The sequence below is a fragment of the Pinus tabuliformis genome, chromosome 6 (assembly GCF_031772625.1).
Source record: "Pinus tabuliformis cultivar Carrire ecotype Pingquan chromosome 6, CPIR1, whole genome shotgun sequence".
Lineage (NCBI taxonomy): Eukaryota > Viridiplantae > Streptophyta > Pinopsida > Pinales > Pinaceae > Pinus > Pinus tabuliformis.
This window is the reverse complement of record NC_142292.1, coordinates 1,098,019,751-1,098,032,334: the sequence shown is the minus strand read 5'-3', so window position 1 is coordinate 1,098,032,334 and position 12,584 is coordinate 1,098,019,751. Positions and strand designations below refer to the sequence as shown.

At 37.5% G+C, this 12,584-nt stretch overlaps 1 long non-coding RNA gene across 1 annotated transcript; it reads left to right on the top strand.

The window, feature by feature from the left end:
* Positions 1-4,378: 4,378 nt before the first annotated feature.
* On the top strand, positions 4,379-6,048 carry LOC149262750 (uncharacterized). Its single transcript, XR_016249550.1, has 2 exons — positions 4,379-4,723; positions 5,185-6,048. It is a non-coding gene; the product is annotated as an uncharacterized LOC149262750 (long non-coding RNA).
* Positions 6,049-12,584: the final 6,536 nt, after the last annotated feature.

The window sequence follows — 12,584 nt, the reverse complement described above, 5'->3', positions numbered from 1 at the left end:
TTGTTGAAATGATTTTTCATTTTGAGGCTGAAATTGCTTAGGACCCTTGTTTGGTTTAGGACCATTCTTTTTAGGATACAACTTCTTAGGATTCTTTAGATTTGGTTGCTACTGGACGGCTAACGCTTTCTTAGAAGAGTTTCCAAGATAAAGAAGACCAAGGTGTAAGAGTTTTTCTTGTTCTCTTATTAAAGAATCACAAAAGGAATCAAAGGAAGGGGACTTGTAGGTTTGTCCTTGAGAAATGAAGGCTTCTCTTGTAGAATGGAAGGTGGAAACAAACACAGAATAGGCTGGTCCCAACTTAGTAAGAATGGAGTAGATAAGGCTACTATCTTCTTTCTTAACCTTAACACCTTCCAAGAGAAGTCTAAGGGTCTTGAACTTGGACAAAAAATCTTCAATGCAAGAAAAATTATTGGGGTCCAATGTAAGCAATTCATTTTCAAGTTGATGGGCTTTAAGTTCATTTTTAATTCCAAAGACTTTAGTAATCTGTTTCATTGCTTCATCAGGAGTATCAAGTTTTGCAATATGGAATCTAAGATCTAGAGAAATAGACATCCCTATCAACCCACGTGCTTGGTCTTGTCTATTTTCCCATTTAGCTACCTTGTCTTCATCTTTCGGTTTGGTCTGTTGGCCTGTGGCTATTCTGTAAAGACCTTTACTTCTAAGTAAATCCACAATGTAGGACCACCATTGGAAGTAGTTGGTGCTGTCAAGAATAACTTGGCATGGACTTTCCATTTAAAAAAAAAACTAAAGCTATAGATGCCGAAACTAAGTGTTGCAATGGAAAGATCTCGAAAAATTAGGCTGTTTCAAAAAAAAGGGTTCTGAAAACGGCTTCCGGATGAAGAAGTTATGGCTTTTTGAAGAAAATTTGATGAAGTCGCCGACGAAGTGCGGGAATGTGCGGAAATGAAAAATCCGCCCCCACAAAATGGAGATTTGAACCCAAGACCTCTACTCTCATAAATTAGCTTTGCACCAAGTGAGCTATACAAAAAGTTTGAGAGAGAGAGAGAGGGGGGGGGTTGATGCTTTGGGTTGCGTGCTTGCTTTGAGAAAGCTCTTTTTCCCTACAAAACAAAAAACACAAAACCCAACACGGACGTACAAAAAAAACGAACCTTGCGGCTCCAAGTTAGCTTTAGCCGGAAACTAAATATTTTCAAAAACGAACCTTGTGGCTCGAAGTTAGCTTTAGCCGGAAACTAAATATTTTCCTCAATGTTTCTGATTTTCCGAGATCACACTAAGGCGCAGCGGAAAAGAGCATACGCATGAGAAAAATCCTTCCTTTCTATTTGTGATTTGCCGAGATCGCACAGAGTCGCAGGGCAAAGAGCATACGCAGAAATGAAAGGTATAGATCCGGTAATAAAAAAATCTAAATAAACCGAAAACAGAAATAAACAGAGAGAAAATAACTGTAAACTGCAAATAAACATTGTATACCTCCAGATCTTAAAAATGACGCAGCTAGGGCTACCGGAAACCTTTTCGCGTGAAACGAAAGGGGTTCCTCACTGGAACAGATGCTCCCAACACAACAGAGCAATCCTCTCGGCCCGAAAGCAGTCAGAAACAATAGATCTAGGAAACGGTAGTCGGATGCAGTTCTACCAACTTCAGATTTGGATCACCAACGGACGCGGCCCTCAAATAGCTCTGATACCATGTAGGAATTTATAGGGTAAGTTCCTCAGACAGAACACCAAAGGACACCACTCACAAACAAATCACAGATCAATACACCAGTATTTTGACGTGGTTAAAACCCTCAAAGAGGGAAACAGTCCACGACCTGAGCCAACGCGGCCACTTCAGGGAATTTATTAATAAAAGAATGAAAATTTACATATGCTTCTCTCATAGACGGATTACCCTGCAAATGACCCTCCATGCTCTTTAAATAGAGATCATGGACCAATCGGGTGTTAAGCCACGGATCAAGTGTCGGCAATACCGAGGAGAGAATGAACCGTCGGATCACTACATATCGTGACCGTCGGATTGTAAGTTACAAAATGTACATAGTAAAGAAACACACTTTACCTAACTCTATACTAGACCAAGTTGTACTTAACTATTTCCTATGTGTCGGAATATCCTAACAATAGAATGAGAGAAATGAAAAAAATATTTTTTTCACATTGGAGATGTTTGGAATACATGAATACTCTAATAATGTGTTTTTTGATAATAAGAAAAATTTGCTCTTTGATACTAAAGAAAAATATGGTTCCTTTCCATCTCCAACTTAAGGTTTTTTTTCAAAATAGTCTTTAACTTTTTTAGAATCTTTTCTAAATTTATTAAATATTTTATCTTTAATTTATATTTATATGCTTTTAATATAAAGAATTTCATGCATTTTTTTTAGCTAATGTCATGCACTTCTACCCACAAAAAATAAAAATAAAATTGTGTGTCCAAAAATTAAAAATTATATGTCATGCACTTACAAAACAAATTGTGTTCAAATATTCATTTCTGTTTCAATTTAATATATTTTATTTATGTTATTAATAATCAAGTGTCTAAAAATAGAGAAATATAAATTCATATAGATATATGTTATACATATATATATATAAGTTATCATGCAATTAATATAATGATTTTTAATTAAAAATTATAAAATTATTTTAATTATATTTGAAAATGTGCAATCTAAATATTATAAGTTTCCTTTTTTCATTGAAATCCAGTGATAGAATTTTTTTAGAGATTGTGACTTTTTATTATTTAAAAGTAAGGTTGTCATTGTTTTGTTATTTAAAATGTGATTTTTTTTTAGAGATTATGAATTTTTATTATTTAAAAGCAAGGTTGTGATCTTTTTGTTATTTAAAATGCATTTTTTAGTTTTTTTATTATTTAAAATGTATTTTTGAATGCTGAAGAGATTCTAACAATTTGAAAATTCACTTAAATTATACAACATAACCTTACAATTCCAAAAACTTGTACAAAATCAATTGAAAAATATAACCAGAAAAAATTAACCAAGATTTCAAAAATATATATAAAATCATCGTGTAATCTCAATATTTATGATAATTTTATATATATATAATATATAAAATCATGGTGTAATCTCAACGTTTGCGAATATATAAGATCACGGTGTAATTTCAATATTTATTATAGTTTTATATTTATATGTATATCGTATATAGATGTACACGAGTGCATGGATCAATTGGTTGGGGCAGTCGGCTGCCACGCACCCCCCAGCGATCGAGTCCCGATTGAGGCACTACGTTGCAGAATATAAAAAGTTTCATTGAAAATTGTAATGAGATGCAATAGGAGAGCCAAGAGTTGATCCAGGTTTCAATCGATCCACTCGATGACAGGTGTTCATTCACTAGATACCGGTACTACATGTCCAGTGTCAATGCCAGGTGTTGATGCAGTCGATCCAAGCGTTGATGCTGCTCTCAATGCGGTCACAATCCAAGAGGCGATTCCAGAGTCGATGCCGCTACTCATACTGGTTGGTGTTGATGCTGGTACTAAATGCTGGTACTCTCTCGATGGCTGACGTCAGCTTTGACTGATATGTAATAAATGTACAAAAAAGAGGGCCCATAAATGCTTCTTCGGGGAACTAACGCTTCCCAATTTTTAAAATGTATATCGTATATAATAAGTATTCAATTTTATAATTAGTTAAAACTTCGATATTAATGTCAACAACCTTGATTTGAAAATATATATATATATATATATATATATATATATATATATATTATAGTGAAAGTACAAAACATACCTTGTTAATGTCATCATCTTGATTTAGAAAAATCTGGGATTACAGTGACAGTAAAAATTTCCATCCTATGACCGAATGTGAATCTACTGAACTTATTCTCCCAATCAATTTATACGAATAATAATGATGACATTTTTCAATTTTAAAGTTGTTATCTTTATTTTTTATAACGAACTTTTCGAAACAGAGCTCTAATCTCAATTAATAGTTTTTTGGGTTCAAAGTTAGCAATAGTGTTGATGAGTATTTGATCTGCAGTGAAGAGTTGGGTGAGTCTATTCTCTCATAGAGTGCCCCGCGTACAACCACATTAGATCTCAGTGTCATAATCTTTATTGTAAAACTGACCTTCCTAGCTTTTTAGGATGTCGGATGTCAAAATTATAGTGAATTTGGAAAGCTTCTCTCCAAACTTTTTGAGGATAGAAATAAAATCTTAAATTAAATTAAATAATTTGTTTCTTTAGATCGGATGAACCAAAGGTTGGTCTCAAGTGGAAGTCAATCACCATCATCATCAGAACAGGAAATTGCCCTATGGAAATTAAAGACACAACGCGAATATGGAAATTAAAGACACAACGCGAATTTGGTTGAGTGAAATTTAATCACAGGGGCAACGGGCTTCTTTTCCACGGCAGGAGAATTTCTCTACCGATGGAGTTCTGGTCAAGGATTACCCTACATGTAATAATAGAGTCGTTCCCTTACATAATTAGGGCAACAGGGGTTTTCTCTGCAACGGGCTTCTCTGCGGTGGGGTACTTCGGATTTCTCTATGACGGACTTCTTTTCGACTTAGTCTTTTCTCTGCGTTAGAAGCCCTTGTCTTGAGTTCAAGTCACAGATATATCCTCTTTTGCGTGATCACAGAAATTTCAAGACACGGCGCTCTTGGATGACTGGGGCATTTTAATCAAAGGCTGAAACAAGGTAGGTTTTATGGCCGACTTCTAAGTAACTACATTATAAGTTTTCCCTTAACATGCATGCAGAGTTTTGCTATAGTGCTTGGCCGTTTGCTATAAACCCCCCAGTGACCTTGGCTTTACGGTGGAGGAGGTCGTCGACTACTCTGACAACTTACTGGAAGGACATCAAATCTGCTGTCCTTTACATTTTAGCTTTTTCAGCTTTTTCCACCCAAATCCAGGAATACAATTTTTGGAATTATGATTTTTGATGGTTTGAAAAGCACTTTTGAATTCGTAAATAAATTGAATGTATCTTAAAAAAGTTGAAGTACTTGGGTCAAATTTATGATCAAATGAAATCTTCGCTGAATTTCTAACAAAATTTAACAAATATATATGTCCGAAAAAAAACCATAATTTTGAAAAGTTAAACTACTGAAATTTGTTCTATACGATGAAGCTGATTGTGCTCCCGATCAGATTAAGCAGTTTGAAGACCATTCGATGGAGGATGACACTAGCCATTCTGGCGATATATTATTCGTGACCTTGCAAACACTTGATCATCTGAAATGGATTCACTGGGGATAAATCGCCCGTTTTCTGTCACATCTGATTCTTCAGGCCGTCGTCTCCCCAAGGTAGCGAAACAGGGATTACACAGGTGGGAAGATCCAGCGGACCATGGTGCTCATTCACTGAGTTCAGATACAGACCAGCCGCGACTCGCCTCATAGGTTTTCAACACCTATTCCAAATGATGATGTCACAACAGCTCTTGATATAAGTTTCATGTATTTTACCTTCTCTGCCTTCGAATGAATTAGTGGAAGGGTTTGTTCGAAGTATATTATTTGAAGAAATGATAAGTGGGGGGACGACCTATAAATCTCTGTTTCCCAATCAGGAAGGGCTACGATTGGGAGGTTTGGAGAACACTGAGAACACTGTAAATGTATCCAAAGAAAAAGCGGAAACCATAAATTTAGCACTGGGTGAAGGAATAAAACTTTATAAGATCATCGACATGGAAGACTCAACCCCTGCAGGGAGATTCTCTAGCAAATGGATGAACTATGAAACTCCAAAATCCTGGACTTCGGAAAATTTCATAGGTTTGCTTGGATATGCTCTCCAAAGAATGACGCTAGTTAAAGGATCGTTGATTTGGACTCTCCACTCATAAGAAGATGAAAGAAATATCTTACAATCTAGATAAACATGGGGTCCAGAGCCCTATTCTCGAAAAAAATAGCAAATTGAATTTGAAGCAAGATCTGCCCACATTGATTCTCTCCGCTCAGGAGAATGATGCAAAAAAATATCTTACAAGTCAGATAAATATGGGGTCCAAAGCCCTACTCTTGGAAAAAAAATAGCAAATCGAATTGAAGCAAGATCTGACCACATTGATTTTGTCTCCTTGGGTCCCAAAATTTACCCTAATTTTATGGTTGGATGATGTCTTCACCGAAAAAAAGGGAATACACTAGGGCTTTTCAGTTTATATGAGAATGGCACGCAACCTAGAATTGTCAAGGTTTGGTAAAGTTTATCATTCCTCTGCATAGCATCACAACAAATCTTATAATATTCTGAAATCTTAAACTATGCAAACTAAATTTTCTGTAGAAAACCTTGTATATTCACAAGCTCATGTGATCTACTAAAACAAGAGACAAGAATCTACTTCTACTCTTTAAAGCCGAAGCTCATAAACATCGAGCAAACAATAATCAATAGAGAAAGAGAATCAAAGACACATAACACAATAAATATTCGAGGAAAGCCACAGCTCAAAACCCCACTATCTGTTTTGTATTAATCTGGAAAATCAAGATGAAATTACAATGCTTGTTCTCTTTAAAAAAATCTCAGCACTCAGCAAATTCAATTTCCAACTCATAAGCAAACTCAAGGCCAAAGCTTAGCCAATTCACAAGCTCTCCAAGTCTCTATTCCAATGTGTAATTCCTATGAAGGATAGCTTGTATTTAAAGGGAAATAAAGCCTCTAAAAATAGTGCAATCCCTCAAGGATCGGTTCTTGATTGCATGCATTATCAATGCAACTCAGAAAAATCGAAAACAAATAATACATTGTCCCTGCACTCTAGTCTCAACTGGGTCTTTCTCATAATCGACATGCATGAATTTCTGATGGTGTAATCTTCAGTTAATTAGAGTAGCATTAATTAGGTCACTAGTGTCCCAACAGGCTATTTACTCACTATCTTATTTAACTGAACTTAACTCAATAAACTGAGTTAACTAATTACAACTCATTCATAACTCATCCTTAACTCCTATAAGTTAGGGAGAACATATGCATGTCTTCTAAAAGACTTCCAATTCGAATTTCCTAAATTAATTAAGTTAATTAATTATTTTCAAATTGCTATGAGAAAAGAATTTTATTTTAATTCACAGTTTAATTCAAAGACAAATTACACTGGAATTTCTTGTTGCCATTTCTCAACAAGAAATGGATTATCCACTACCTTGATCCTGTCTCTGTGAAACTCGAATTTACATCTTGGCAATGCTTTTGTCAAGATGTCAGCATATTGCTCCTCCATGGGAATGTAATCTAACAACATGATCCGCCTCAATACACAATCTCCGAGATGATGATACCGGATATCTATATGCTTGGGCTGATCATGAAAAACTGGGTTTTCAGAGAGTTTGATATAACTCTAATTATTACAATAAATAATTGTTGGATCCATCTGTTGACCAAACAAACCAACCAGGATCTTCCTCATCCAGATAGCTTCACATGCTGCTTGACTTGCAGCCATGTACTCTGCCTCTGCCAAACTGAGTGCAACCGATCTTTGTTTCCTATTGTACCAAGAAACTGCAGTGAACCCAATACTAAAGATCCCCCCTAATGTGCTCTTATTGTCAGATGGACTCCCCGCCCAATCCGCATCGGTGAAACCTTGAAGCTTCACTCCCTCTGTTTGTCTATACCACAACCCAAACTGAGTAGTGCCTCTAAGGTTTCTCAATACATGCTTTGCCGCCTTCCAATACAGTGTGGTAGGCCTAACCATCACTTGACTAAACTGGTTAACTACATAACACATATCTAGTCGTGTGTTCACCAAATACATGAGTGAACCCACAAGTTGTCTATAAACAGTAGCTTCCACTACTTCTCCTGAAATAGCATCCTCCTTCCTCCAGTTACCAGCTAGAGGAGTCTCCATGGGTTTATTGTTCTCCATTCGAAATCTCCTGAGTATCTCATTGACACACTTGCCTTGAGAAACAAACAACTCCCCATCTCCCTGCCATACCTCCATGCTAAGAAAGTAATGCATGAGCCCCATGTCCTTGATCTCAAACTCTCTTGCAAGATCCTCCTTGCAAGATTTGATGAGCTTCTCATCACCTGTCAGTATGAGATCATCTACATAAAGTACAATGATCAACAACTTACCTTCCACCACTATGTGATACAGGTTCGCATCCACTTCACTCTTTGTGAAGCCCAACCCGGTGAAGTAGCTATCTTTCTTAGTGTACCAAGCACAGGGTGCTTGCTTCAGCCCATACAATGCTCTCTTGAGTCTGCACACATGTGACTCAAGGTCCAAGGTTTCAAAACCTTCAGGCTATTCTATGTACACCTCTTCTTCAATCATGCCATTGAGGAAGGAAGTCTTCACATCCATCTGATGAATACTCCAACCCATCTGCGCAGATAGTGCCAAAATAGATCTGATAGATGAGTACCTTGCAACAGGAGCAAAGGTCTCATCATAGTCAATCCCCTCTACCTATGAAAAGCCACGGGCCACAAATCTAGCCTTATGCTTCTCAACACTACCATTTGCAGCTTGCTTTACCTTGTAAAGCCAATGGGAGCTCACAACTGACTTGTCCTCCGGTCTCGGGACTACATCCCAAACACTGTTTCGAACTATGGAGTCATACTCCTCCACCATCACATCGGCCCAAACTGGCTGCTACACTGCTTCCTGAAAGGAATATGGGTCTGTCACAACACATGCACCCATACGTGTCATGTATCGAGTGTACCTCTCTGTTGACCTCCTCTGTGTACGCTGAGAAGAGAGTGCTCCCACATTCTCTCGTGGATCATCTAACAATCTATCAGCCTCTCTGGGACGCTTTCTTCACTCTTCAAACTTGACATCCCTGCGAACCACTGTCATCCGACTGGCTTGCATGTACACCCAATATTTGTGGAGTGTATAAGTGTACCCCACAAAGATCCCCAACTCTATTGTTGTCTCAAGCTTATTCCGTGCATCTTTGGTCACATGGAAATAAATCGATGACCCAAAAATCCTGAAGTGACCAACATCTGACATCTTAATGACCCAAAAATCCTGAAGTGACCAACATCTGGCATCTTGCCGGAATAAGCTTCCTCTGGTGTTTTACTCTCAAGTATCCGATGTGGCTACGGTTCTGAACATAAACCGATGTGTTGCATGCCTCAGCCCACAAGTGTAGTGGTAGGTCCTAATCATGCAACATTGCCCTTTCTACCCCTACTATGCTCATGTTCTTCCTCTCGGCAACCCCATATTGTTGAAGGTTATGAGGTGTCGTCAACTCTTGTTTAATCCATTCCACTGCACAGAAGTTCTTAAACTCATTGGAGACCTATTCTCCACCGTTATCACTCTGTAGAGCTTTACCCTTCTTGCCTGACTCTTTCCCGACCAATGCTTTGAATTCACAAAACTTTGTGAATGTCTGATCCTATCTCTGCATGAAAAATATCCAACATTTATGAGAATAGTCATCTACAAATGTAACATAATACCTGTGTTTGGCGGTGGATTATGTTGAGAATGGTCCACACACATTTGAATTAACTCTCTCCAGAATAGACTATGTTTGATTGTCTCTATCTCCAAAGGAAGACTTGGTATATTTTCCCAAAGTACAACCCTTGCATGTATCAACTTTCTTAAGCATACCTTTGGGAAGACCGGTAGAGATTTGTTGCAATATCTTCAAAGCCCCATGATGCAAGTGGCCCAATCGTCTGTGCCACAACTCGCCGACATCTCAGCTCAAGATCTTTTCTGCTTTTGAACTTAAAGCAGCACAATCCTCTACCTCTATCTTATAGAGATTCTGAACTTGAATCCCTATCTTCTTTATTTGACCCGTAGCTATGTGTCAAAGGAACGTCTTTCCTTTCGAAAAGATCACATCATAACCTCTATCCTCAAGCATGGCAACGGATACCAAGTTCTTCATCAGTCCGGGTACATCCATAACATTCTTCAAGGTGAGTGGAGCTGCATGCTCCCTCTGAAAAGTAATAGTGCTCACACCAGTAACACTATACTTACCGTCATCACCCATCTCGATGTGCATCTTGAGATCTTTCTCCTCTAATTCACTGAATAACTCTGTCGCCAGTCATGTGGAAAGAAGCTCCATTGTCTAAGTACCAGACACTTCCCATCATTGAAGACACCATGCATGCAATGCGAGAAAATTCCAATTCGAACTGGGAGGCCAAAGCCTCACCCACTACTCCTCTTGAGGAATTCTCCTTAGACTTCTTCAATGGACAATTTGTAGCGAAGTGACCTAATCTTGTGACAATGAAAGCATTTAACTTTCGTCATGTCCTTCTTCTTACCTCCATGATAAGAATCTAATTTGGAAGGAGAAATTTTACCTTTCCCCTTCCTCGCCTTATTCGCTAAGGCGCAGTTCTCTGCATCATCAGTCTTTGATGAAGAGCCATCCCTAGTGTTCCTCCTGATCTCATCCTACATCAAATCCGACCATAGGCATTCCCAAACTGGTAGCTTCTCCCGACCATTGACAGAGTCCTGATAACTATGCCAACTCTTTGGGAGTTCAAGAATAACAAGGCTCACCATATCCTCATTGGCAACTGTGATTCCAACACTTGCAAGTTCATCCCGACATTGGGTGAACTTGGGAAAGTATTTTGGAATCGTCTCGCCTTTCTCCATCTTGATTTTACAAAGTTTATCCTTCAGTGTCAACTTCCTTTGATCATTGTTATTCTAATACAAGTCTCAATGTTTTCTACATAGCATGCGGAGTTTCCTTTCCATGGAGACTCGAGGGAATGTGGTCTTGAACTCCCTCAAGGATTATCTACCTTGCCTTCGCCACAGAGTTCTTCCATTCGACCAAGTTTTGTGCATTCGTAGCTACTGTCTTGGGGACTTCTTGATCAATGAATTCCTTCAAGCCATTATCTTCTAGCACAGCCTCCATCATGTCCCTCCAAGCTATAAAATTCGCGCTGCCTTCCAAGTTATACTCAAGCCTCAACCCATGGAACGTCATATGTTCATCCTAAAGTATGTATGCAAATTTGACTTTCACTTGTAACCTAGAAACTCAACTTTGAAATCTCCTCTAGAGAGCTGATTTTAAATCAGCGATATCTCCCTAATTCGAACTTCAATTCCGCCGATTTTTTTTTGACTTTGGGTATCTTTTCCCAAGGAATCCAAATCTGCAATTTGTTTCTGAAAAATTTTGCATAGAAATTCTTAGAACTTCTCTGTAAACTCTCGGCCCAAAAAACAATCTTTCTCTAATACCATGTAAAAAATCTTGTAAATTCACAAGCTCATGTAATCTACTAAAAAAAAAGACAAAAATCTACTTTTACTCTTTACAGCGGAATCCCATAAACATCGAGCAAATAATAATCAATAGAGGAAGAGAATCAAAGGCACATAACACAATAAATATTCGGGGAAAGCCACAGCTCAAAACCCCACTATCTGTTTTGTATTAATCTGGAAAATCAAAATGAAATTACAATGTTTGTTCTCTCTAGAACAATCCCAACACTCAGCAAATTCAATTTCCAACTCATAAGCAAGCTCAAGGCCAAAGCTTAGCCGATTCACAAGCTCTCCAAGTCTCAATTCCAATGTGTAATTCCTATGAAAGATAGCTTGTATTTAAAGGGAAATAAAGCCTCTAAAAATAGCGCAATCCCTCAAAGATCAGTTCCTAATTGCATGCACTATCAGTGCAACTTGGAAAAATCTAAAACAAATAGTACAATGTCCATGCACTCTAGTCTCAACTGGGTCATTCTCATAATCTACATGCATGAGTTTCTAATGGTGGAATCTTCAATTAACTAGAGTAGCACTAATTAGTTCACTAGTGTCCCAACTGACTATTTACTCCCTATTAGTTCCTGAAACTGATTGGAACTAATTTAACTAGACTTAACTCAATAAACTGAGTTAACTAATTACAACTCATTCATAACTCATCCTTAACTCCTATAAGTTAGGGGGAACATATACATGTCTTCTAAAAGACTCCCAATTCGAATTCCCTAAATTAATCAAGTTAATTAAACTTAATTAATTATTTTCAAATTGCTATGAGAAAAGAATTATATTTTAATTCACAGCTTAATTCAAGGACAAATTAAACTGGAATTTCTTATTTCCATTTCTCAACATTTTCTTATATCCTAAATTAGTTAACTGTTATTGCTCAAATTTCTGAAATAACTAAAATAAGAAATGGAAAGAATAAGTAAATAACACATCATCCACACAAATGAACACCTTATTTATCTTGTGAAACCCAAATAGAAGAAAATCTAGCTTAAATGTGAGGAAAATGACTAAGGAGGTATCTTTTGACATTGTGGCATGAATGTCTACTACAGAATTCACTTCTATTATGCTCAGAAAATACCTCTAGGATGTTTTGCTCAACTATGGAACAAGATCCCTCTTGTCCTCCTATTACCCTAGCATTAACATAGCTCAAATAGTCATCTAGGGTTAGGATTTTGACTTTCCTCAAACCCCAATTAGCGATAAGGTTTTTGGACCTAAAATCTTCTTGAAAGTTCAC